At 41.4% G+C, this 24632-nt stretch overlaps 1 long non-coding RNA gene across 1 annotated transcript; it reads left to right on the forward strand.

Moving 5' to 3' along the window:
• Positions 1-10630: 10630 nt before the first annotated feature.
• On the forward strand, positions 10631-19833 carry LOC137220728 (uncharacterized). Its single transcript, XR_010941763.1, has 3 exons — positions 10631-10722; positions 16529-16563; positions 19810-19833. It is a non-coding gene; the product is annotated as an uncharacterized lncRNA (long non-coding RNA).
• The last annotated feature ends 4799 nt before the right edge of the window (positions 19834-24632 follow it).

Consider the following 24632-nt stretch of genomic DNA (forward strand, 5'->3'; position numbering starts at 1 on the left):
CATTAATAGAAAAGCGTCCAGCTGATCATTTTCATACAGTAAGCCTAAGTTCCTCTTTCCTACTCCAAGGAAAATGTTGCAGTCTAAAGGACACACTGAATACTTTTAACTGGTCTTTGAAGGGCTCAGTCATCTTCTCTCTTCTTGTCTATACCATTAGAAGCCTGTCTACACATGTTGAACAGACCGGTAACCCTAACACGTGCTAGTCCAGAGGAACTTCTGGAAGAGTCTCTGCTCAGGCAGTGTACCTTGAGAAAGCTCAGGTGTTGGCTCCCTATAAAAGCCCCTTCCAGACTCAGCTGTGGAAGGAGGGGAAAGAATTAGCGGGTGTAAAAATGATGTGGTCACTTTCTTTGTCACTCTCTTCCACGGCCAGGGCACTCCTTGCAGAGAGAAGCCCCAGCAGATCACCTTCAGGAATGGAGCTTGGGCCATTGTAGTTGGAACTATTCCTGGACTTGCTGGAGCCCAGATGTGGAATGTCCAGTGTAGGTGAGTGAGGGGCTTGGAGACCAAAGTCGCCATGGGTGAAGGAGGGAACCCAGCCAGAAAGGCAGTATCTGGAATTTTCTGAGACAGGTATTAGGTAGCATCCTGAGTAGGGATCCAGGGCAGAGAGGCCTAAAATTGGGTGGAAGGAGCAGGGCTACTGCCCTAGGACTCAGGGTCAGCACTCCAGCTCCTGAGGACACTATGGTGAGGACCTAAGACCCCAGGCAGCTCTTCACCATAGAACTCAGGCAGACAGAACAAGTTAGAGTCATGATATTTAGAATGGGAGAACCAGCTGCAGTCTGAGACAGAGGAATAAAGGAGAAGCTTATTAGGGGGCAAGTAGTTAAGTACGTGGCCTGTACAGCCAGCCAGCCTGGGCTCAAATCTCCATTCTGTCACTCACTACCTGTATGACTTTGATCAAGTTACCTAGCCTCTCTGTGCTACCATTTCCTCATCTGCAAAATGAGAAAAATAACAATGCCTACCTCATAGGGCTTTTGTGAGAAGCAAATGGAAAACATAAAGTGCTTAGAATAGGGCTAGCACAGAGTAGGTGTTAAAAATATTAGTTATTATTGTTCATATTATCCTTACTAGAACTGGCACAAATAAAGCCAAAGAAACCACAGGGTGGCCCTGAGGTAGAATCACCAAAGTTGCTCTTATTCTTCAGTTTCCTCTGAATAAGAACAAGATTGGTCACAGGCCTGGGATGAGGCTAAGCTGACGGAGGAGGGTCAAGAGGTGGAAAAGAGCTGCAGAGGAAAGGAGCCCGGCAAATTCTTGCAAGGGCAGTTGGGAAAGGGGCATTTTCTCCTTAGGTGGACTCTGCCACACAGACATGTGCCCCCTGGCCCATCCGGCATAGGCATATCGGGGCTCTCTGGGGCCTGTGCTGGAGATGTGAGTAGTGAGACAGAAAAGCCTGGAAGGTCCTCTGCTATCTCGGGGACTCTGCCATAGACTGGCTCCCCTACACCTCCAGGGTGTGCAGTGACCATGACAGAGATCATGCACCTCTGGCCTCACGCTGGCCCTATCTGTGGGAGTGAACCTGGAGTTGGAGGCATTAAAGTACAGACTCTCTTCCACAAATCATGCCCTTGTGGATCCTTCCCCATACATACGTCAACAAAACAGTGCCTTAAGAAAGAGTTCCTGGGGGAGGGAGAAGGGGAAGGATGGGGTGGGAGGTAGGGGTTAGCATATGTAAGCAATTATATAGAGAATGCATAAACAATAAGGTCCTACTGTATAGCACAGAGAACTATATTCAGTACCCTATGATAAACCATAAGGGAAAAGAATATTAAAAAAATAATGTGTATATATATGTATAACTGAATCACTTTGCTGTACAGCAGAAGTTAACGCAACATTGTAAATCAACTATACTTCAATTAAAAAAAAAGGGTTACTTATAATACAGTTGACCCTTGAACAACATGGGTTGGAACTGCACAGTCTACTTATAGGCAGACTTTTTTCAACAGTAAATACTACTTTACTGCATGATCTGCGGTTGATTAAATCATTGTGGATCGGTAGGAGCTATGTACTTGGAGGGCCGACTTTGAGTTCCAGCCCTTGTGTGGTTCGAGGCTCAACTGCAGTAACAATGGCTACCACTGCTGGAAAGTTTAGCATGTGCCAAGGCACAGTACTTGTACCTGAGGGCCACATATCCACACCTTATTTAGTCCCCACTATACCACTCTGAGGTAAGTCCTATTATTGTTTTGCAGATGAGGAAATGGGCTCAGGAGGGTCAAGTAACTTGCTACGGTCAAACAGCCAGCATATGGTAGAACCAGAAATCCAGCTGAAGCAGTTCAGTGCTCGAGTCTGAGCTTTTAATGAGAAGAAACAAAGAATGCTTTGGAGTTGCTATCCGAAAGGAAATACTGCATTTTTGACAGAAGTGAAATATGTGCTATTTGCTCCCTTCCTTGGTGAGCTGACACCAACTTGAACCATTTGCTCCCCCCAGCAGCATCTGTTTTGGTTCTCCAAGGACATGGATTCACTCTGTGGAGACTCTCTCTGTGAGAGGCAAAGTTCCTTATAGCTTCTGGGATCACAAAACCCTTTTCAAGAAGATTCCCTCAGGCCCAGCCCCCTAAAAACTATGTAATAAATTTACCATCAAAACAATCTCACTTGGTCCCTCTGAGACCATTATGCTACAAACAAAGGTAACACGATATTCCAATAAATATTTCTCCTGTGAAGTCATTAGGGTTTTTTCTCTCATACACTAAACTGTATTCTTCAAATTTAATATAATTTCATAGTTCCCCTAAATCATTCATGGATATATATGAACAACATTCAAGTGTTCCACATCCTGTCATTTGAATAAGAATGATTATTAAAGTTTAGGCTGAGTCTAAAATGCAAAAGCATTTTACTGTTTTTATTATTAAAAATGCCGTAATGAAATATTTTTTAATGTTACAGCAATTATCTTTTCATTGCACAAAACTGCATCGTCAACTATGCCACATTAAAATGTTAAGTCACTATTTTAATATCAAATTACAGAAGAAGCGAGAGAGAAACTACTAAAATTCATCTTCTGTACACTGCCTTCCTCTGCAAAATTCTAGTACATGTGGCCTGTCATGGTGGAGATGTGCTTCATCATACAGCAAACGCCATGGATTCTGGAGACCTCAGAGTTGAAATAATGAGGAGGTGTAGGGAATGTGTGATTCTTCACCATTTTAAAACACTGGGATATTAGGAGCTTGGGATTAACATATACACACTACTATATATAAAATAGATAACCAACAAGGACCTACTGTATAGCACAGGGAACTCTACCTAATATTCTGTAATAACCTATATGGGAAAAGAATCTGAAAAAGAATGAATATATGTATATGTATAACTGAATCACTTTGCTGTACACCTGAAACTAACACAACATTTGTAAATCAACTATACTCCAACAAAATAAATAAATAAATAAATCCCCCCCCCAATAAATAAACACTGGGATAATTAGCTATTTTTCTGAATTCCCAAACCCAAGCCTGCAGGACATACTGGAAAGTGAGCAGAACCTGAACAGCTGGGCTTGCAAAAATGAGATGATTCACGGAACCCATTCTGCAGGTTGTGTGCTTTGGGCATCAATGCTGTGGTCTGCCGTCATGCAGCCAGGCCAGTGTACTGGGCTCTCACCAGGGGAGGTAACGGCAGAACTTTAGGGCAGCTCTTGATGAGAGATGCTACACTCAGGCTCTTGCCTGCATGGTTCTCACAATATTATCTATAAAACTGAGCTACCTGTCTGGATCACACAGAATATAGTCATTTCACGGAGGACTTTGACCTGGAACTTTGTCTATTAGGTGATTAAAAAACAAAAAGTACGCTTTTGATAGATTTCATGAGGAGCTGGTTGTATGTGACTCTGGTTGCTTACGGGAAACTACCAGATGAGGTCCACCCTGGGTCAATAACTCACTTTTAAGTTCTTGAATTTACATGGTCTTATTTTCTATGCAGTTTTAAAAACTGGGCTTGTTATCAAAACTCAAAATCAGGGCTTCCCTGGTGGCGCAGTGGTTGAGAGTCCACCTGCTGATGCAGGGGACATGGGTTCGTGCCCCGGTTTGGGAAGATCCCACATGCCACGGAGCGGCTGGGCCCGTGAGCCATGGCCGCAGAGCCTGAGCGTCCGGAGCCTGTGCTCCGCAACAGGAGAGGCCACAACAGTGAGAGGCCCGCGTACCGCAAAAAAACAAACAAACAAACAAAAAGCCTCAAAATCATCTGAATAATACCAATAGGTTATGTTATAAACAAACTGCAGTATTAATGGAGATTTTGAGTGAGAAACTAGTTATCTTATGGATGCTTAGTAAATACTTGACTCATTGATTCATACTGGTGTTATTTACATGAATACATCAAATCAGCCTTGAGGGATACTACAGATTCAAACCAGAAAACCTAAAGGAAATTTATTAAGATAAATTCACTTGTAGTGAATTCACTTGTAGTGAAGAAGGAACTCGTTTCTACATCTCTTTCCTACCCTCCCTACTCTATATTAACATCTTTGTTTAGTTCCTTTTATAGTGTCTTAGCTTTGATTCCTCAGGAAACAGACAGAGATGAAGATAGGTGTGTAATTTTATGAGGGAAAGCAGAATGGGCAGAAAGACAAGTTGAACTATTGGTGCAGCTGGAACAAGGCTTCAGCCAGTCCCACCGTGAGTCTGAAAGTGGATGGTCCCTCAGAGAGGCCGCCAAATTGAGGCAAGGGAGCCAGGACTTGGTACCACCTCATTAAGCAGTCACTGGATGTGGGCTACCCCTGTGAAAGAAACATAACTTAGGGCAAGACAGTGCCTTTTGGCTACAGGCAATTGCTGGGGAGGGACTCAGCTGTGAGTGGTAAACATGGAACACCCTGATAGCTGGGGAAGTAAGTGCCTTGGTCCTGTCCATGGAATTTGGGTGGCACACCACAGTGCCCACTATACTGGGTAACACCACAAAGTCACCATGTGGGAACTAAACTCAGCCTCCTATTAACATGTTAAATTTTCCTTCTTACTTTCCTCTCTTTGTTATCAGCGTCACCATTTTTCCTTACCCAAGGTAGCAGAAAAGAAATCTGAAGATTTCTAAAAATTGCCTTGGGTGATTTTTAACAGTCTGTCACATTTAATTTCCAGCATATTTATCCTTTTAAACAATTTTAAATAATTCACTACAAAGTGAAATCTGGCATAGGTCCTATCTGTCTTTTACTCCCTGAATTACTGAAGAAGCCAAGACAACAGATTTCTAGGCAGTTTCTAGGGCTTGGGTTGGGGACTGGTGGTATAACTAAGGAACGAGGAAGTGGCTGTCTCTTCTTCCTACTTCAGAGAAGAAGGCTTGAGTCATTGGTCAGGCAAATAAATTCTCCACTATTCTCTGGAAGTCCTACTCTGTCTATAAGAATGCAAATGAATGACCTTGACAAAGAATGTTATTTCATGTAAAAAAATGTTTTTTCACACGAGCTAAATGTTTTCAGAGATTGAGATTAAAAAAAAAATGTACCTAGTACTTGTGGGTACAACTTCACCTTCCACTAGTATAACTATGCTGTCAAAGACCTAGCTGCCACTCCACACACTGTCCTCAAAGTACTTGCAGAGAAACACAAGGGATATTAAATTATCATGTAATTAAATTAAATTATCACTTTGCAATCCCACCAATAAGGCTGAGATGGCACTTCTGTTATGAATCCTTGCTTGCAAATCCTTTTACTCTGAGATGAGAACTCCTTCCTGGCAGAAGCAGTTTCAGCTTAAAGGTGAAGTTGTGGATTAGATGATTGTACAAGTGTTCTTGAACCCAGAAGATTCTAAGGACAAAAACTAAAAGTTGTTTGTTTTTAAGATTTATGATCTTTAGTTTTTGAATAATTTAACTTGTCCATAACATGGATCTATATTGTACCTATCGATGACTTATTCTAAATATAAAGCTTCTTGAAATCTTCAGAATGCTATATTTTGTTTAGTAGTAAAGTGGGATATTTTAATGTTAGGAACTTTGGGATATGCAAAAAAATATCTATTTCTGAGTAAATGGGCCAGAAGCCATAACTGATGGTTTGAAGCAAGAACTATGGGAGCCATGAGAGTCTGTCATCTCCACACCTACTGTATGCACAGCCCTTACGAGATACTATAATGACGACGAGCACAGTGCGGGGGAAAAACATGATCTCAGATTTCTAACAATATAAAAAGGAAAACAGGGCAGGGAAACACTTGGGGCTCAGTTTTCCTCTTTAAACCCATGAGGTTTCTTAAGCAAGTTCCACTGGGTATGTGGGAAAGATGAGGTTCATCCAAGAACCACCCTAAAGTCTCTGGGGCCACAAGGAGCCTGTATGGCTGACACCAAGTGCCCCCAGTACCTTTTAGATGTGTGTGTGTGTGTGTGTGTGTGTGTGTGTGTGTGTGTGTGTGTGTGCCTGTACAGGAAAGGGCACATTCTCAGTGCAGGAATGCCTTGCCATGAACAAGCCATATGAAAGAACAGCTTCATCTGCCCTCCCCTTATCCTTTAGACTCTCTCTGGGATCTATCTGGGGGATGCGGGTGGCGATGGATGGATGCATGGTGGCATAATGCATGGTGGCCACACATATTGGACACAGAGAGACATGTTGGGATGATAGGCCAACATCCTTGGACTCAACAGTCTTCCTTCAGTAATGTTTTGGAGAGATCACCTGAACAAGGGGCTACTGAAATGATGGCTTAAAGGAGAAATTCTCAAACTTTAACCTGCTTCAGAATCACCTAAAGTGTTTGGTTTTGGGGAGGTTTTGGGTTTTTTTTTTTTTGCGGTACGCGGGCCTCTCACCGTTGTGGCCTCTCCCGCTGCGGAGCACAGGCTCCGGATGCACAGGCTCAGCGGCCATGGCTCACGGGCCCAGCCGCTCTGTGGCATGTGGCATGTGGGATCTTCCCGGACCGGGTCATGAACCCGTGTCCCCTGCATCGGCAGGCGGACTCTCGACCACTGCGCCACCAGGGAAGCCCCAAGGGTTTGTTAAAACAGATTCCTGGGCCCCATACCTAGAGCCTCTGATTCAGCATGTCTGGGGTAAAGCCTGAAAACATGTATTTCTAACAGATATCCAGGTGACGCTGATGTTGCTGGTCCAGGGATCCCACTCTAAGAGCCCATAGTAGAAAGAAAAGAATCTCTACTGTCCTTTTCTGAGGTCCTCAAATTCATTCAAGTTGCTGAGCCTGGTGGTGAGGATGACTACCAAGTGGAGGTGAGTCAATGTCCTAGGTAATGATTCTCATCCCTGCCATGAGCCAAAGATCTGAGGTTAGAGCAGGGAGTGTGGAAGAGGTCTGTATGAGGACCTTGGGAAATCAGACAAAGAGTCCATTTGCTCTTCTGCTCCTTTGTAGCAGAAGATGATACAGCCAAGTTGTATAGCTACACCTCTCGTCACAGACGCACTTGTTCTGTCTGCACGGAGAGGCATTCCTGTTCCCTTGGAGAACTGCTCTTCCCCCTTTCCAAGCATATATTTCTGGTGGGCTTAGAATCAGAGCATTATGCTCCATGACCACAGGGACGTGTGCCCTTCCCTTGGCAAATATTCGTTTGGCACATGACCAGAGCCCAGCCAATCAGAGTTCTTCCTTGGGAATTTGTAATTTTACTGATGGGGAAAGTTCTCATTCATTTCTGGTCACAGAGCTGTAAGAATGTGTCCAAGAGCTGCTGTCAGCCATACCCTCCACAGTGTAGAACAGGCAAGAGAATGAAGAAGACGAAAGCCAAAAAGAAGGAGCAGAAGAGAACCATGGTAGCAACAAGTCTCTGCCTCTAGTCACTAAGGGCTCAGAGCTATTTGGGCTCTGCAACAATTTCTTCAGTTCTGTGGTCTCTATCAGTATCTTTCTCACTTCCATACTTCTCCCATTTCTCCATCCCACCCCTGTTTGTTTGCTGTTTGATGGCTTGCTTGCTTAAAGTAATTTTAGTTGGGTTTCTGTCACTTGCAAAGGAAAGAATCGTGACTAGTATCCCTCTTATAATCAAACCATCAAGGACAGAGGTGGAAGAAAGAAGCCTTGGAAGGGTGTTAGTGGTGGGATGCTCACATGTGCTGTCGTAGCTGCAAGAAACAGAGCCCCACTCAGGTCTCACAAGGACACATATGTGGAGACTGAAAAGTGGAAAGCCACCAAGAAAGGAGACAGGTCAGGGCCAGCTACTCTGTAGGTCTCTCTCTCTCTCCTGGCCTCTTCTCCATGTCAACTCTGCTTCTCAGAGTGTCTGTGCCATTCTCCATTTGCTCCTCTCTGATCAACACCCTCCCACTTGTCAGTTCAAATCCCAGGAGGTCAGCTAGTGACACTGCTGTTTCCACTGTGCAGAGCTCTTTTTTCCCGGCCACTGGTGAGTGAGGCACCATCTCTAGTACCATCAGGGTATCCTCTGAACAACAATAACAAAAGCTGGGGAATTTAGGACGAAGTGGACACTCCATCATGCCCATGGTAGGAGACGTGTGTTCCAGAACACCAAGAATGAAGAGTCACAGTATGAAACATCGAGCAAATACTACATCAAAATATTTGCACCAGAAAATCAAAAGTGTACCAGAGAGGTGGATATGGAGAAGACGCAGAGCAAGGATTTGATGAAGTGATCTGGACTGGAGCCAAGGGCCTTAGGCCCCAGAAAAAACAGCGAGCCCAGGGTGGGCACTTTCCAGATCAGAAGTTTGAGGCCTCCCACAGCCCCAGCAAAGTCACGGGCCTCTGCTTGGCTTGACTTCCACTACTGACTGGGGGAAACTGGAGATAGTCCCACACTGCCTACACTTGCCATCATATCTCAAAGAGAGGTCACACCCTGAGGGCTCACACACACCTAGGATGGAGTCCTAGTAAGTGACCTTGGGCAAGTTTCTTAGCTTCTGAAGCCTCCGTTTCCTCATCTAAAGATGGCATTATCTGCTTTCATAGGGTTATTGTGAAGAGCAAGTAAGACAAAGCCAGTGAAACACTTAGCCTAGTTCCAGGCAAAAAGTGTTCTTGATCGCCAGTTATTGTGCCATCATCACCGTTATCCTCAGTTTCCTTATGACACTTTGAAGGTGAGTGAGTGTAGTATGACTCCCCAGATACATTTGTGAACAAAGCTTATCTCTTTGCCTGTTTGCAGATACAAGTCATTTCTCTAACAAACACTCCCCACTTACAAATAAAATTAAAATCAGAATATATTTTAATTGCACAGCTATTTGTGTAAAGTGAACACTACTTTATACTATTTAGAAGGTTTTTATTTTAAAAAAAGAAAGAGAGGAAGGAAACAAGCAAGCGGGGAGGAAAGATGGGGAGGGAAGAAAATTGCTTGTCAATGTCCTCTTTCACTTGTGAGATTTTATACTTCACTATAAGAGATGCCTATTGTTAACTGAGGTATCAGTACAACAACAACTACCAAAATACAGCCAGAAGACATACCTAAAATCATTTCACTCTGTAATACAGAATATCTGGGTATATTTAGGTGATGTAAAATCATTCATTTGCTCTGACATTCCCCTAGTATTACCAACAGTTTACTTGAAAAGGATATGAAAAGGTTGGGAGGGTGTGGTTTAAATATAATCTGCAATTTTAAAATTTAACTTTACATATTGCCATGCTGTTTCATTATACATGCAGGAGAGGGAAGAGCAGTGTTCTTCAGACTTGAAAAAATTAATCCATGTTTCTTGGCATGGACAACCAATGTTATGTTTAAAATATACATGTATAATGTGAGACATTATCTAATAAAAGTCATGCAATCTAGCTTGTTCACTTTGTAACATATAATAACTGGAAGTTGATCAGAGAAAACTACTTCCACTTTTATTACTACATTGTTCTTATTTTTATGGACAAAATTTAAAATGTATGATAAAAATCCAATATACAGTAATTGAAACATACAGTCTGACCTCACAGTGCTCTGATAAATCTGTTCATTTCTGGCCGTTTTCAGTGTTGCTATAGTGAACAGTGTTGACAAGTGGATGAAAAAAAGCTTATAAATGGAATTCTGATCATAGATAAAACTGAACATAAACTATCTCCCAACATTTCTGCGTGTTGGGAGGCCCGGTTTGTGCCACAGATGGCCATCTCCCAATAATACATAAAACATTTCTTGCTGGGGCTCGGCTCACGTTGTTGAATTCACAGGTCATTTGAACAGAACAATAATTCAATTCACTTAATAATGACCTCACTGGGAACAAACACAGACACAGGATGATGCTGTTAGAAGAACAAAATCGTACTAGAGTTTTAAAAATGAAATTCTTAAAAAGCCGCCATGCTCTCTTGTCGAAATAGCACTTAAATGTATTCAGTGTTTAGCAACCAGGCAGGCTCACTGAGTTTATTTTAGTCTCTTGAATTTTACTGCAGTGTCTCTGTGCCATGTTTTCTCCATTTTCAGGCTGGTAGCTTTCCTGGGAAGGTCAGTGGTGCCCACTGAACCCTCTATTGGGTTATTGGCTGAGCTCATTGATGAAGAAGGCTTGAGTACATCATTTTTTTCTTCTCAAATAGCTGAGATGGCAGTCAATGAAGAATGACTGCAGAAAGTTTCAGAAGGACACATGGGAATCATTTAACCAGAACAGTAAAATCAGCTATTTATGTAAGTAACAGTTATTATAACCTTAACCATCCAGGCCATACTTCTCTAGAATAATTCCTAGGTTTAGGGCTGATTATATTTCTAGCTTATAAGGCTTAAATTCCAGGATTCCCTGCATTGGCAGAAATGAATGAACTGAGGAGAAATCAGAATCTAGAGTGACCTCTTTCTAGCATCTAGATGCTTGCTAACAAGATAGCATGTATTGATACCACTGGTATACACGAGATCAGGTCTCACCTTCTCAGAATTTTTAGCTATCATGTTCGCGTCTATATTAGAAAACTAAGCCCAAGTGCCACTGAAATTAGGCCCTTTACTGTCACAGTTTTAACTATTAATACCATGTTCTCCTTTGTCATCCACATTTACTATAAAAGCACACTTAACAAACAGCAGGGGCTTTAACTATGTTTTTGCTTAATATATTTTATTTAAAAGATTTTTAACTTTTAAGATTCAAATTATAAACTTGCAGAATAGAGGGATTTTGTTTTTAAAAAGCAGTGAATGAAGATACATTCTATTCAAATTATTACTATTTTAATGTTGAACAGGGAAAAAATTTGTGTAGGACTTCCGTCAACAATCCTATAGTTGTTTATAGTTTAGCTTTATAGTTTAATTATTTTATTCTTTATCCTCCCCCACCCCTCAACTTCTATCTTAGCAGGCTTGAAAAAACTAAATCTACTTTACCACAGAGTAGTGCTTTTATGCTTGGAAAACACATTTCTTTATAGGAAATAACCCATTAGTTTACGTCTGTACCTGCCTCATCAGTATCAGCTGGGAATACCCTGTAATCGTGACAATTTATTAACCTCTGCTGTAAAAGCAGGAGAAAGAAGACTCGTGCTATTTTTCCGTGAAAATGGTGGTTAGAGGAAGGGGTGTTGTAGGGGTGTGAGGGGAAAAGAAGAGAGAGTTAAAGAAACAGAGTACATTTCCAAATACACACATGTAAGTTTCTAAAGCTTACAGAGGTATCTATAATCCAAACAAGACATCCCTTTTTCCTTCCTCATCTTCCCCTCCTTCCATTTACTGATACTTCTCCCAGAAGACAAAGTTCTCGTCTCTAAAAGAACTTACTGGGTGAAGGAAAGAAAACACAGACAGCAGATACATGGCAGCAGGTAATTTAGGGACTGTGTTGATATTGTAGGCGTTCAGAGAAATAGAGATCAGGAAAGGCTTCTTGAAGGAACTGCAAGGCATGTGACATATAATATGTTGTCTCTCAATTCCCTGTGAGGCAGAGGGGCATTTCCCTTCCTCTCCCACCCCGAGGGCTCCTTTCTCCTGCCACCTCCCGACAGGCAGGAGGTTCTTCTATGTCTACGTCCACCATTTCGGGGCAACAGCTCAGCTCCCCAGCTTACCTGAGGGCCAGCAGGGCTTGTTGAGACTGAGCAGGATGCTGAAGAGTATATGTACTTTCCTCTCAAGGGAAAAGGAGGAGGGTGGGGCACAGGAAGACACACGCCTCTCGGGGTTTAGGCACTTGGAAAGGGGGAGGAAAAATCCAGCAAATGCTACTAATAATCACAATAGTAACATTTACCCAGCACTTACTGTGCAGGGAACTGTTCAAGGAATTTACATGGGTTATTAACCCAGGTGATCCTCACAACACCCCCATGAGGAAGTACTATTAATATCCCCATTTTACAGATGAGGCACAGAAAAGCTAATTAACTTGCCTAAGATCACACGATACTTAATTGGCATAGTTTGGACTGGAGCCCAGACTCAGCTGGACTCCAGCACCTCTGCCTTTACATGGTTGACAACTCAGGCTGCACTTGAAGAGCTGTTAAACATTATTTATACCTGGGCCTCCATCTCAGAAATACGGATTTCATTGATCTGTAGTGGGGACCAGGGCAGGAGGACTTTTGAAATTTCCCCAGGTGATTCTAATGTGCAGCCAGGATCGCCAGCCATGCTATTCCACCTCTCACCACCCTGCTGCCTCATTATCTCTGCACCTCTCCCCTCCTCCCTGTTACTCAGAAGATTCTGCCCTGACCTTAGACTCTGCCTTGGTCCTTTTTTTTGGTCCCCCACAAAATGGCCCTGGAGGTGGTTGGAAAATATGTCCACAAGTTCTTTGACATTCCTTTCTTCAAAAGGTGGAGCCTGACCCCCATACCCTTGAGTGTGGGCTGGATGTAAAGACTGGCTTCTAATGAATGGGATTTGGTGGACGCAATGGTCTGTGACTTCCAAGACCAGGTCATAAAAGACATTGCAACTTCCTCCTTGTTGTCCCTCGTGAATTGTAGATTGCTCACTCTGGGGAAAACTAGCTGCTATGTGATAAGAACGCCCAAACAGCTCTATGGAGCAGACCTCATGGCAAGAAACTGTGGATTCCTCTCAACAGCCAACGAAAAACTGAGGCCTTCCAGCCAACAACCATTGAATGAGCCAAATCGGGAGTGAATCTTCCAACCCCAATGAACCCTCAAAATGACTGCAGCCCCAACTGACATCTTGAATGCTGCCTCCTGAGAGACCCTGAGCTGGAACCATCTTGCTAGAATGCTCCCGGATTCCTGACCCCTCAGAAACTGGGAGATAATGAACGTTCGTTGTTTTGTGCTGATAAACTGTGGGGTGGTTTGTTATGTAGCAGGAGATAACTAATTCAGGCATCTCCCTCCCCACCTCACGCCAGACCCTCCCAACCTTGACTTGGAGCTGGGGAAGTTGCCAGGGCTGCAAGAGAAAAGTGTGCTGACATCCCAAGGTGGAATTCTGAATGTCTTTACCATAGAAACATAGCTCCATGCATATTTATATATGTACATGTATGTATGGAAATGCATAGGAAAAGTCTGGAAGAAAGAAGCCATGCTATTAACAGTGTTAGAGGCAGAGATTGGAGAGGGAGAGGGATCAGTGTTGGAGGAGAAAGCCAAGGGGAATTTTCCTTCCTGCCTCGTAGGCTGCTGTGTTGTTTGGATATTTCACACTGAGAATGTATCTATGCATCACCTGGGTAATTAAACATATTTTTCCTATATAAAAGCAAGGGAAGTAAATAAAAAAGAAGCATAATCATACCTGAGGATGGGTTCTGTTGGAAGTTGAGTATTAAGAATATAGTTCTGGGCTTCCCTGGTGGCGCAGTGGTTGAGAGTCCGCCTGCCGATGCAGGGGACATGGGTTCGTGCTCCGGTCCGGGAAGATCCCACATGCCGCGGAGCGGCTGGGCCCGTGAGCCATGGCCGCTGAGCCTGCGCGTCCGGAGCCTGTGCTCCGCAGCGGGAGGGGCCACAACAGTGAGAGGCCTACGTACCAAAAAAAAAAAGAAAAGAATATAGTTCTACAAGTACATTATGGATATAGTAGTACCTTGCAGCCTGTTCAGACTGCCTTAGCACCAGGTAGAACACCAATCATAGGTACTATGGTGATGAAGAATTAAGAACAGCAGGGCTTGGGGCCTGATGCTCATGTGTTCTCGATTCCTGGCTCTGACACTTACCAGCTTGGCAAGTCATGCACCTATTCTGGGCCCATTCTTTCCTCATCTGTAAAGTTGGGAGAATAATGTAAAAAAATTTAAAGCTAAATATATAAGGGGCCTCAGACAGTAAATGATCCAGAGACAGCACTCATTCAATGGTAGCTATCATCCTATGGGAGAATATTTTTCTAGTTTCAAACACGTAATGGGGATTTTTACACGTGAGTAAGTTGAGGACTCCATGAATTATATATTTTTGTCAATTCACCTCATTGGGGGGACACAAGAGGTTCATGACACAAAGCACGTTTTCCAGACACTTTTACTGTGTGAATTTTGCAAACATTGCAGTGGTCAAATGTTTGTTTTCTATGGAAAGTGGTAAAGACCTGAACAACTCATATTCCACATTTACAAGGGAGAAACTGAGGACAGTGGGTGTAAGCATATAATCCCAAAGAGTTGAAACATTGCTAGATCTGAATTCTACTGAATTTTAGCACCAAAGAGTATTGGACTACCCCATCCTATACACATACATTAGAGGTCACATTTGGGGAGCCAACCTATAGACCCCAGAAGTCAAAAAAGCGTTTTGTTTGACCCACACAGTATTGTTGAAAACATTTGAATTTGTTGCCTGCATTTAATTTTGGAAGATTTCACATAAAAACATGGATTTCAGACTGCTCGTAAAAAACTGATGTATCTGGCTATCTTGGGCCAGTTGGCTACCACTGAGTCATGGACTCCTTTTTTAGTCAGGATAAGCGTTCTCTAGGAGGTCACAATTCCTTCTTGGACTGGCCTGTGTTACTCATTGGGGTCACTTTCCTGCCCCTGTAGGCACTGAGTTTGCCCCTCTGAAACTTTGGATGTTTACTTCACTGCAATAAGAATGTTATTGGATAGGATGATCACATGCTTCTCTAATTATAAAAACTGCCTCTGCTGCAATGTAGAGATCCCAGAAACGAAGGCCATCTCTCTCTGTTTACTTTTTAATGAACTGAAGAAAAGGAATGTAGAGCTCTCTAAAATGTTTCTATGAGGAGATGAAGAGCTGCTATTTATAATCTGCTATACTTCTGCAATGAGCTAGTATTTATCAGGAGGACCTCCAGTCTCTCAAACACTGTAGAGTTGCATGTCATCATAGCCAATCTATTTATGTCACCTTTTCCATTTGACTGAGTAGGCTGGGGTTCTTTCCCTCTGCACATGCTCAAATCCTACAAATGGAAGAAAAAGCTGAACCATGATTCTTACCTTTGATATACAGAGATGCTTATCAACTTTGGCGATATTGAGTTCTTTTTTTAATATCATGGAGTCACTTGTGAATCAATACCTGTCCCATACTTGTTTAATAAATGTTTCTGTCTCACCGTTATTAAAAACAAACAAAAAAATAAGTCCTATTTCTTTAAATCTGCTTGAAGATCTCTCCGCGGCAAAATTATTCTCCATAATTAACAAAAGCAAAATGTGAATTTGTGGTGAAAAGAGTCCTTCATTTGCTAGTTATTTTTTTAGCCTAGATCATTTCCCCCAAACATTTTATTAAGAAAACTTTCATACAGAAAAGTTGGAAGAATGGCACAGTGAACACCCATACATTTACATTTTACATTTGCTATATTTACTGTATCACATTCATTCGTTCCTCTATCAATCTGTCAATTCATCTTCATTTCTTGATACCTTTCAAAATAAGTTAAAGACATCAGTACATTTCACCCCCAGACACTTCAGCATGCCTATCATTAGAGTTCAATATTTGTTTTTGGATTTTAAAAACATTTTTTTAGTGCGGTAACATATCCATAACATAAAATTTAGCATTTGAACCATATGTGAGTATACAGTTTGGTAGCATGAAGTACGTTCACCTTGTTGTGCAATCATCACCACATCCATCTCCAGAACTTTTCATTTTCCCCAACTGAAACTCTACACCCTTAGACAGTAAATCCCCACTCTCCCTTCCCACTAGCCCTTGGCAACCACACCCTACTTTCTGTCTCTATGAATTTGACTATTTAAGGTACCCATATAAATGGAATCATATAATATTTGTCTTTTTGTGACAGGCTTATTTCACTTAGCATAGTGTCTTCAAGTTTCATCCACATTGTAGCATGTGTCTGAACTTCCTTCTTCAGGGTGAATAATATTCTGTTGTATGTACATAGCACATTTTGTTTATCATTTCATCCATCAGTGGACAGCTGGTTGCTTCCACCTTTTGCCTATTGTGAATAATGCTGCTATGAACCTGAGTGTACAGTTATCTGTTCAAGTCCCTGCTTTCATTTTTTTTAGGTATATTTACAGAAGTAGAATTGCTGGATTGTAAGGTAACTCTATGCTTAATTTTTTGAGGACTCTATGGTTTCTTTCCTATGTAAAATTTGCACACAGTGAAATGCACACATCTTAATTTACCATTTGATGGGTTGTGACAAATGCACACTCTAGTGGATATTTTTTGTTTCTTTTTTAGGTCCTCCATATACCTAAGAAATTTTCACTTAGAATGCAGCCACTTTCTTTGGCCAAAATCCTAATGGAAAGCGTATGGGTTTGGATAACATCAGGCATCTAGTTTCAGGATCTACTGACCTCACCTGTTCACATATTTTAAAATCTGTAAAGGAACTCACAGTCCTGCAATCAGGAATTTGCAAAAAAAAGGTTATCTCCATCTTCTATTACTGACTATAAACACTTTACCCTGTGTGAGCAATGACTATAATAGTTTCAAAACGAGATTTTTTAAACAGATGAATGCATGGTAAGCTCATTTTTTTAGCTCCTGCCCATTCATTACCAGGGCTGAGATGATCTCTCCCTGCATCTCTCATGCAGATTTTCCAGAGTCTATAATGAGGCGCTTTCTAAAGATTCTAAGCAGGCAGTAAGCAATGTTTATCTTGCACATCAAGAATTTATATTATTGAAAATGAAAACAACAATGGACATAGCGTGTTTTTGCAATCAGATTGGCAAAAAAGTGATAGTAGTTCCTTTGTGAAGGGTGTGGAGAAACAGGCATTCTCCAATACTGTAGGTGGCATTAAATGGCAGGACAATTTGCTAATGCCTATTAACATTTTTAATGTTAAATCTTTTGCCAAGCCCTGGAATTTCACTTCTAGGAATTCTTCTTACAGAGATGCTTATACAAGTGCACCAAGTTGTGCATTGCCACATCGGTTCTAGTAGCAAAAAATTGGAAACAACCCAAATATCAGTGAGTAGGTAACTGCTAAAAATAAATCCTGATATACCCACATTTAACTGGTATAACTTGCTTTACCAGCTTGGACACAAATAAGGTTACATCTTTTTTATTTTTTTCAAATTACATTAGGCCCAAACATCAATGTGCCGGATTAGTGCCAGAGGAAGTCCACTGCCTGTCTCCTTTCTTAAGGCCTATTCCCTCCCGTGAATTATCCAACCACCCTGGGGCTTCACTTCTTGCAAAGTGGCCTGTCCTGCCTCTAAATATCTCATGGAGACAGAAGTAGGGAATCTGATTAGTCTATTAGGAGCCTTATTTTCAGCGTCTGTTTCTTTTGTTTGCCATTATATGGCTGATGAAAGCTGCAAAAGTAATAAATAGAGTTTAGCATTGTAAAATGAAGAATGAAAAAAAAGGTTTTGATTGAGACTTTGTTTTGAAAAAATTAAAGATTATCTTATCTTTAAATATGATTTATCTTTGAAGATATACATATAACAACTCTAATTGCAACTATGCTCTAATTTTTAGAATAAACAAAGGATAAATCAAGTGTTGATTTGGTGAGGGGCTTAATTTTTCTAGCAAAATTACTTGATAGCAAATTTTGACACACTTTACTTCACACTGACTTTTATAGCAGAATCATACAAAGGTCATTTTGAAAAAAGATGTGAGGGCTTCATCAATTTTCCTGAGAGCCTCTCTTAATCCTTTGATATTCAAATAATTTTCCTTTTGAAGAACTTATCCTCTTATCATCCTTGTTGTTTTTCTCATCTTTAATTGTTAACTGGTCTAACACTGCCGTATACTCATTTTGTTATGGAGCAGTTCTCCAGAATCACTTTCAATGACTTCATAAAATCCTGCATCTTTTGCAAGATTAGCAATTTTACATGGCAGCTGAAATGCATTTTATTTACATTGTATTGTTGGATGTTTATAACATCTACAATCAGCAAAATTGGCTGAGTGGGGATAAATGCTGGTATTAAATCGGGAGGGCTATTTGAGTAGGGACTAATTTAGTAAGTGACCAGTTCATTAGTGGATATTTTCCTGTTATGACCTATTTCTGCTTTCCTATACAACTTAGCAACTACAGGGCTTCAGATAGTGATAATGAATAGTTGGATCACAAGAAACTTGTACTATGCAGCTCTAAAAAAGAATGAAGTGTGTGTTGACATGGAGGAACATTCACAATGCATTGTTAAATGAAAAAAAGCAAGTTCCAAAAGACAATGAACAGTGTAACCATGTTCCTATGAAATAATAATAAGTGTTAATACGTGCATCAAAAACATAAATAAATAAAACAACTTGGAAGAGTATGTTCCAAAGTATTAGCAATCATTTTCTAACAGGTATGTGGAAAATGGGGAAAGCCCATCTATGTAGACTTTTTTTTTTAAATTTTCATTGAAGTATAGTTGATTTACAATGTTGTGTTAGTTTCAGGTGTACCTAGCCTTATTTTTAATGAGAATTTATTGCACTTTCAAATATGATAAAAACCAATTAAAGGTATTTTAAACTAGTATAGTTGAGACAGGGCCAGAGTGAAAAAACAAAGGAAAAGAAAAGAAAAATGAGCTGTTACTACATTAGTGACCAAACAGAATTCTCCTTGAGAAAGCCTTTATAGGCCTGTTTTGAACCTGTTTCTTCAATCTGAACCTGTTTTGTTATAAACACCCCAGAACTCTTTCTCAAAATAACCAAACCACAAACATTTGCTGAGAATCTGTTATTTTCAAAGTACTGTGTTGCACTTAGTACCCAGAGGGATACAAGGACCTATGAGACTGCTAGAGCCTGTAGTCAGAAAACTCCCAGTCTAATTGAGAAGATGAGAAGCTGCTCAGTGAATGAGGTTGGCAACAACACCTGGTCATCACTGACCACTGTCTAAGCAACTGCATACAGCTGTCTGATGGGACATCTGAGAAACTGGCTGTCTGACTTCTGAGTCTTTGCTTAGGTTTTGATGGGTCAAACATTAGATGAGAGTATAAGGTATTACACTGAGTGTAAGGTATTAACTTTTAGAGAGAAATGCGATCCTTTAGCTGCCATGGGAAAGGAAATTCACAGACTGTTCCAAAGGCCAGTTAGAGGTCCATCCAGATCTTATGAGAGCTTCGGGGTGCATTTGATGGGGATACTAATGAAGCGAGATGGTGAACAATGGGTATGTATTTTTTTTTATCTTCTGCACTATTTTATGAATGAGGAACTTAAGACTGACTCAAGGTTACACTGCTGCTAAGACAGAATCAGGATTTGAACCCAGCACTGTGACGACTGAGCCTGCATTCAATTTTTATGACCGACTCCTTCCTCATTGCAGATTATAGGCTAATCGTCACCTGGAATGAAGAAATGTTCCGCATGGCACTAATTGATGTGTATATTTACTGTGAAGTTTACCCCAGGAGAAAAGAGGAAACCAGCTGCATGAATGGAATTTGGAGGAAGGTAATACCTCCTGGCAAACAACAGCAAGATCCATGAAATCTCTATAGTCCTCCTGAATAAGAGTTTGCCAAGATTTCTGTAGGCTTGGTCTTCCTACCCACTCCTGGAAATAATCCTTTTAGGGGAGAGTTGAAGCACATAAACACAGTAACACTTTCTCTTCTGCCTGTATTCTGCCTAAGCAGTGGATAATCAGAAGGGCTTTGGGTTCTGAATTCAGCTGCAACAAAAATCACTTTTTAAACAGTTGTTGTTGAGACATCTGAATTACAGACTCACTTTGTATGGCATCTTCAATATCTAGGATGAAAATGCCTTATATGTGCTATATAACATAACCTAGAGTGATAATGTAGTGTGCCATAATATTTACCACTTAATTACACCAACTTGTTCTTTAGAACTCTTTGAAATACATGGAAAGTACTTAACTATCAATTAGAGTTTAGCTTGGATTTATGACCCATTTCAGAAGAGTTAAAAACTTTAAAGAGTGTACACTGTTCAAAGAAAAAAATCATTTGACCTTTTAGGAAAAGCTTATGTGTATTAACTTGCAAAATTGTATCATAGAAGAACCAAATATAGAAAAAAAGGTTTTAGTTCACTACTGTGGTCATTATGAAATGCAAGACAAATTGTTTAGGTCAATTCCCTTGTTGCAGAGTGAAAACAAACTGCTTCTTACATCCACTCTTGGGATAGTACATGAAATGCAAAAATACCCCTTTTATGGAGAATGGCTGGGAGTCATCGCCTTGAAAAATTTCTAAGAAGTATTCTCGACATCCTGAACTACAGGAAAATAACTTGTGGATCATGAGCTACACATTCTTTCTCTCCTTCTTTGCCTTCTTTCTCTCTGAAAGTGTGAGGATTTGGCATTGAACGTTGCGGTGACTTATGGACAACCTCAAAGCTCTATGAAAAAAAATAATTTGCAGCTTTGCTGAGGGAAGCATCAGAATCCCAAACATGACTGTCTCAGAACCAATCACTTTACTAGTGAGTGGGCCCAGCCAACCACCTGGTAGTCACATCTTAAGCACGTTCTTGTGGTTCTAATTGTCACATCTGCAATAAATCCTGCCAAGAGACAATAATTTTGTTTCTTTGTGAAAATTTTTCCTGAAAAGAAAGTCAAATGCTAGTGCAATGCTGAAAAATGATGGCATTTGTTAATTGGCATCATTATATTTAGATAATTCCACCATTATATTTAGATTATAATTAGATGCATGGTGTTGAAGACCTCTTGATGTACTTTTAAACTTGAAGACTCCCTGTGTATTTCTCTGCAGACTGGCATGTGACTTCTTTGAACAGAAATGGGAAGACACCTTCATAGTAATATTATATTGCTATGATCTTTTGGGGGCAAACACATCTGGAAAACATAGGCACTGTGTAATTGCTTGGGTCTGAGATGGCTATTTGGCAACAAAAGCTCTCTTGGGTCAGTGAAGTGGTTGCTTTCCCCTAAATTTTGCTTTTTTATTTATTTATTTTTTTTGCGGTACGCGGACCTCTCACTGTTGTAGCGTCTCCCGTTGCGGAGCACAGGCTCCGGACGCGCAGGCTCAGCGGCCATGGCTCACGGGCCCAGCCGCTCCGCGGCATGTGGGATCTTCCCGGACCGGGGCACGAACCCGTGTCCCCTGAATCGGCAGGCGGACTCTCAACCACTGCGCCACCAGGGAGGCCCCATATTTTAATGTTTTTTAAATTTTTTTCTTTTGGCCACACCATGCGGCATGTGGGACCTTAGTTCCCCGACCAGGGATTGAACCCACTCCCACTGCATTGGAAGTGCGGAGTCTTAACCACTGGACCGGTGGGGAAGTCCCTAAATTTTGCTTTTTTTAAAAAAAAAAAAATCCTCTGTGGTTGACCTTGTTGTTCACCATCTGCAGCTGAGAAAGGGCTCACTGTTTTCAGCTGAGAGTCCTATATAGTAATCACAATATCCCAGAATTTTACAAACCATAGAATTAAGGTGGCTCACAGCCAGGTATCATCAGGCTGTTGACAGGTGAAGAGCTGATGCCATCTTTGATACACAGTCCCTATGCCCTCTTCCAGGGAATGTTATTAGGCATGTTAGGTTGTAACTGGGACACTAAAACTTGAATCACTTATTATTCGGCACATGCCCCTTACTGGTAGTCAGCAAAACTCAGACGAGAATACCCTATCCAGGATCTGATTGTGATGACACATGGCAAGATGTCAAGCATCTCCAGAGGTCTTAGATGTTTGGCCTATTGCCATTTGAGAGATAGCCTCCGCTTTTGCAAAAAATTATTCTCATAACTGGTTCTAGGTGCAATTCTTAATGTTTATCTTGGGAAGGTGGTAGCATCATATAGTTGGGCCTATAGAGTCTGAAGAATATTTGCTGTCTCAGAAGAACTTAAGGAAACTTAATTTTCAGACCTGGAAGTGATCCACTTTTTAGAATCACTTGTTTAGCCTTGTTGCCTTGAGTCAAATAAAGTGAGGTACTTGGACTTCCCTGGTGGCGCAGTGGTTAAGAATCTGCCTGCCAATGCAGGAGACACAGGTTTGAGCCCTGGTCCGGGAAGATCCCACATGCCGAGGAGCAGCTAAGCCTGTGCGCCACAACTACTGAGCCTGTGCTCCAGAGCCCATGTGCCACAATTACTGAAGCCCATGCGCCTAGAGCCCATGCTCCGCAGCAAGAGAAGCCACCGCAATGAGAAGCCTGCGCACCGCAATGAAGAGTGGCCCCCACTCGCCGCAACTAGAGAAAGCCTGCGCGCAACAACGAAGACCCAACGCAGCCAAGAAAAAATAAAGTGAGTTGCTCTTTATGAAGCATGAACAATGCCAGAAACACATCATTAAAATGTTAATTTAATTTGGAATCCAGACAGTTTGGTTCACCTAAAAGTGACTGGGATTTATGATATTGTTTTTGATCTGGAATAATTCTGGTCACATGAATGAGAGTTCTAAGGGAAGGAGATTGGGCATAGTTATGAAGAATCATCACCTTTGCTGCAGGGTTCGGGACCAAAGTATGAAGCATGTTTTCTTCAGAGTTGTTGACTTCGTACTTTTGGCAAACAATAAATTCACTTTTAAGAGGAAGGTAAAAGTTAAAATCTATCTGGCTGATATGTTTGATTTTGTGACCATGGGTTTTTTCATCTGTTCTTTACTTCCCTGCCAGCTTCTCTGAACTGAAATGGGAAGAGCTCACTCTCAAGTGATACGAACTTATTTCGCCAATCACCAGCAGTTCCACAGTAGAAGTTAAAACTTTGCAGGCCCAGATATCACAAGAGTATTCTTTTTCTATTTGCCAAGATAAAATTCCAACTTTTGGATTTGGATCATGCTGTAAGATGTAAATAACATTTTAATGAGTGCTGCGGAGGAAGAGTGTGCTGGGTCAGTTGCCCACCACTGAAGGGCTGGATTTAGTGTAACTTGGGTCATAATGAAACTAGTTTGGTGGTCTTTGCCTCCCCAGTTGACATTTTCCCACATTAGAAAACCAGCACAGGAGTTCTTGCTATTCCCTACAAAGGACAATTGCAGTTCTGCCCAAAACCAGAACTGGAGTGTGGATGGGATAACTGGAGGAGAAGCTAGAGGAGAAACAACACAAACACTTTTAATCCTAAATTAAACTCTTGCCTAGATTTAGAATGAAAAGGAAAGGGGGAAAAATAATTGCATGTGTATTTTTATTTCTGTCCATATTCTGTAATCTCAAATACTATGCAAAGACATCTTGTTTCCATTTCCTTCACTGTTCATGTTCTTGACTCTGTGAGAATACATTTTCAGAAACATTGACTAAAAGCATGTGTTAACTTCTCTGTACTAATAACTCCAGCTCCTCGGGCTATAGGACTGAATGCCCACATCTCAACAAGATTCCATGTGAACTGTACTTGTGACTTTCTTACCTCTCCCTGATTTCAAATTCATCTTCTCTAATCAGCTATAACTCACCTGACTCTTAATCCAGGCACAGTCCCAGTTCCTACAGGGAGTCCTCTGTCATGACAAGTGCACACCTTCATCTCTTCCTTTTTGCACCTGTCTATATGGAACAGTTAAGGCCTAATCACATACATCTGAATTTCCTATTACTGTTTCATTTGACTGATTGAAATATAAGTGAACATTTAAAAGAGAGAGAGAGAAAAAACCCTTCAAACATAAAATGCTACATTCCCGACCTCACTAAGGACCTAAGAGGATTCTTTAGGTCCTTTAAAAAAATATATTTATTTATTTATTTTTGGCTGCATTGGGTCTTCATTGCTGTGTGCGGGCTTTCTCTAGTTGTGGCGAGCAGGGGCCACTCTTCGTTGCGCTGTGAGGTCCTCATTGCAGTGGCTTTTCTTGTTGTGGACCATGGGCTCTAGGTGCATGGGCTTCAGTAGTTGCGGCTCGCAGGCTCTAGAGCACAGGCTCAGTAGTTGTAGTACATGGGCTTTGTTACTCCTCGGCATGTGGGATCTTCCCGGACCAGGGCTCGAACCTGTGTCCCCTGCATTGGCAGGCGGATTCCCAACCACTGTGCCTCCAGGGAAGTCCCTAGGTGCTTTTTTTTCTTTGGAAAGAGACACTAGCTCTAAATCCCTTAATAATTCTACCTGATTTAAATCTGACTTTAATCCTACATGATAAATTAAGATTCTGTATCTTTTCACC

This window comes from Pseudorca crassidens, chromosome 3, assembly GCF_039906515.1.
Source record: "Pseudorca crassidens isolate mPseCra1 chromosome 3, mPseCra1.hap1, whole genome shotgun sequence".
NCBI classification, from domain to species: Eukaryota; Metazoa; Chordata; class Mammalia; order Artiodactyla; family Delphinidae; genus Pseudorca; species Pseudorca crassidens.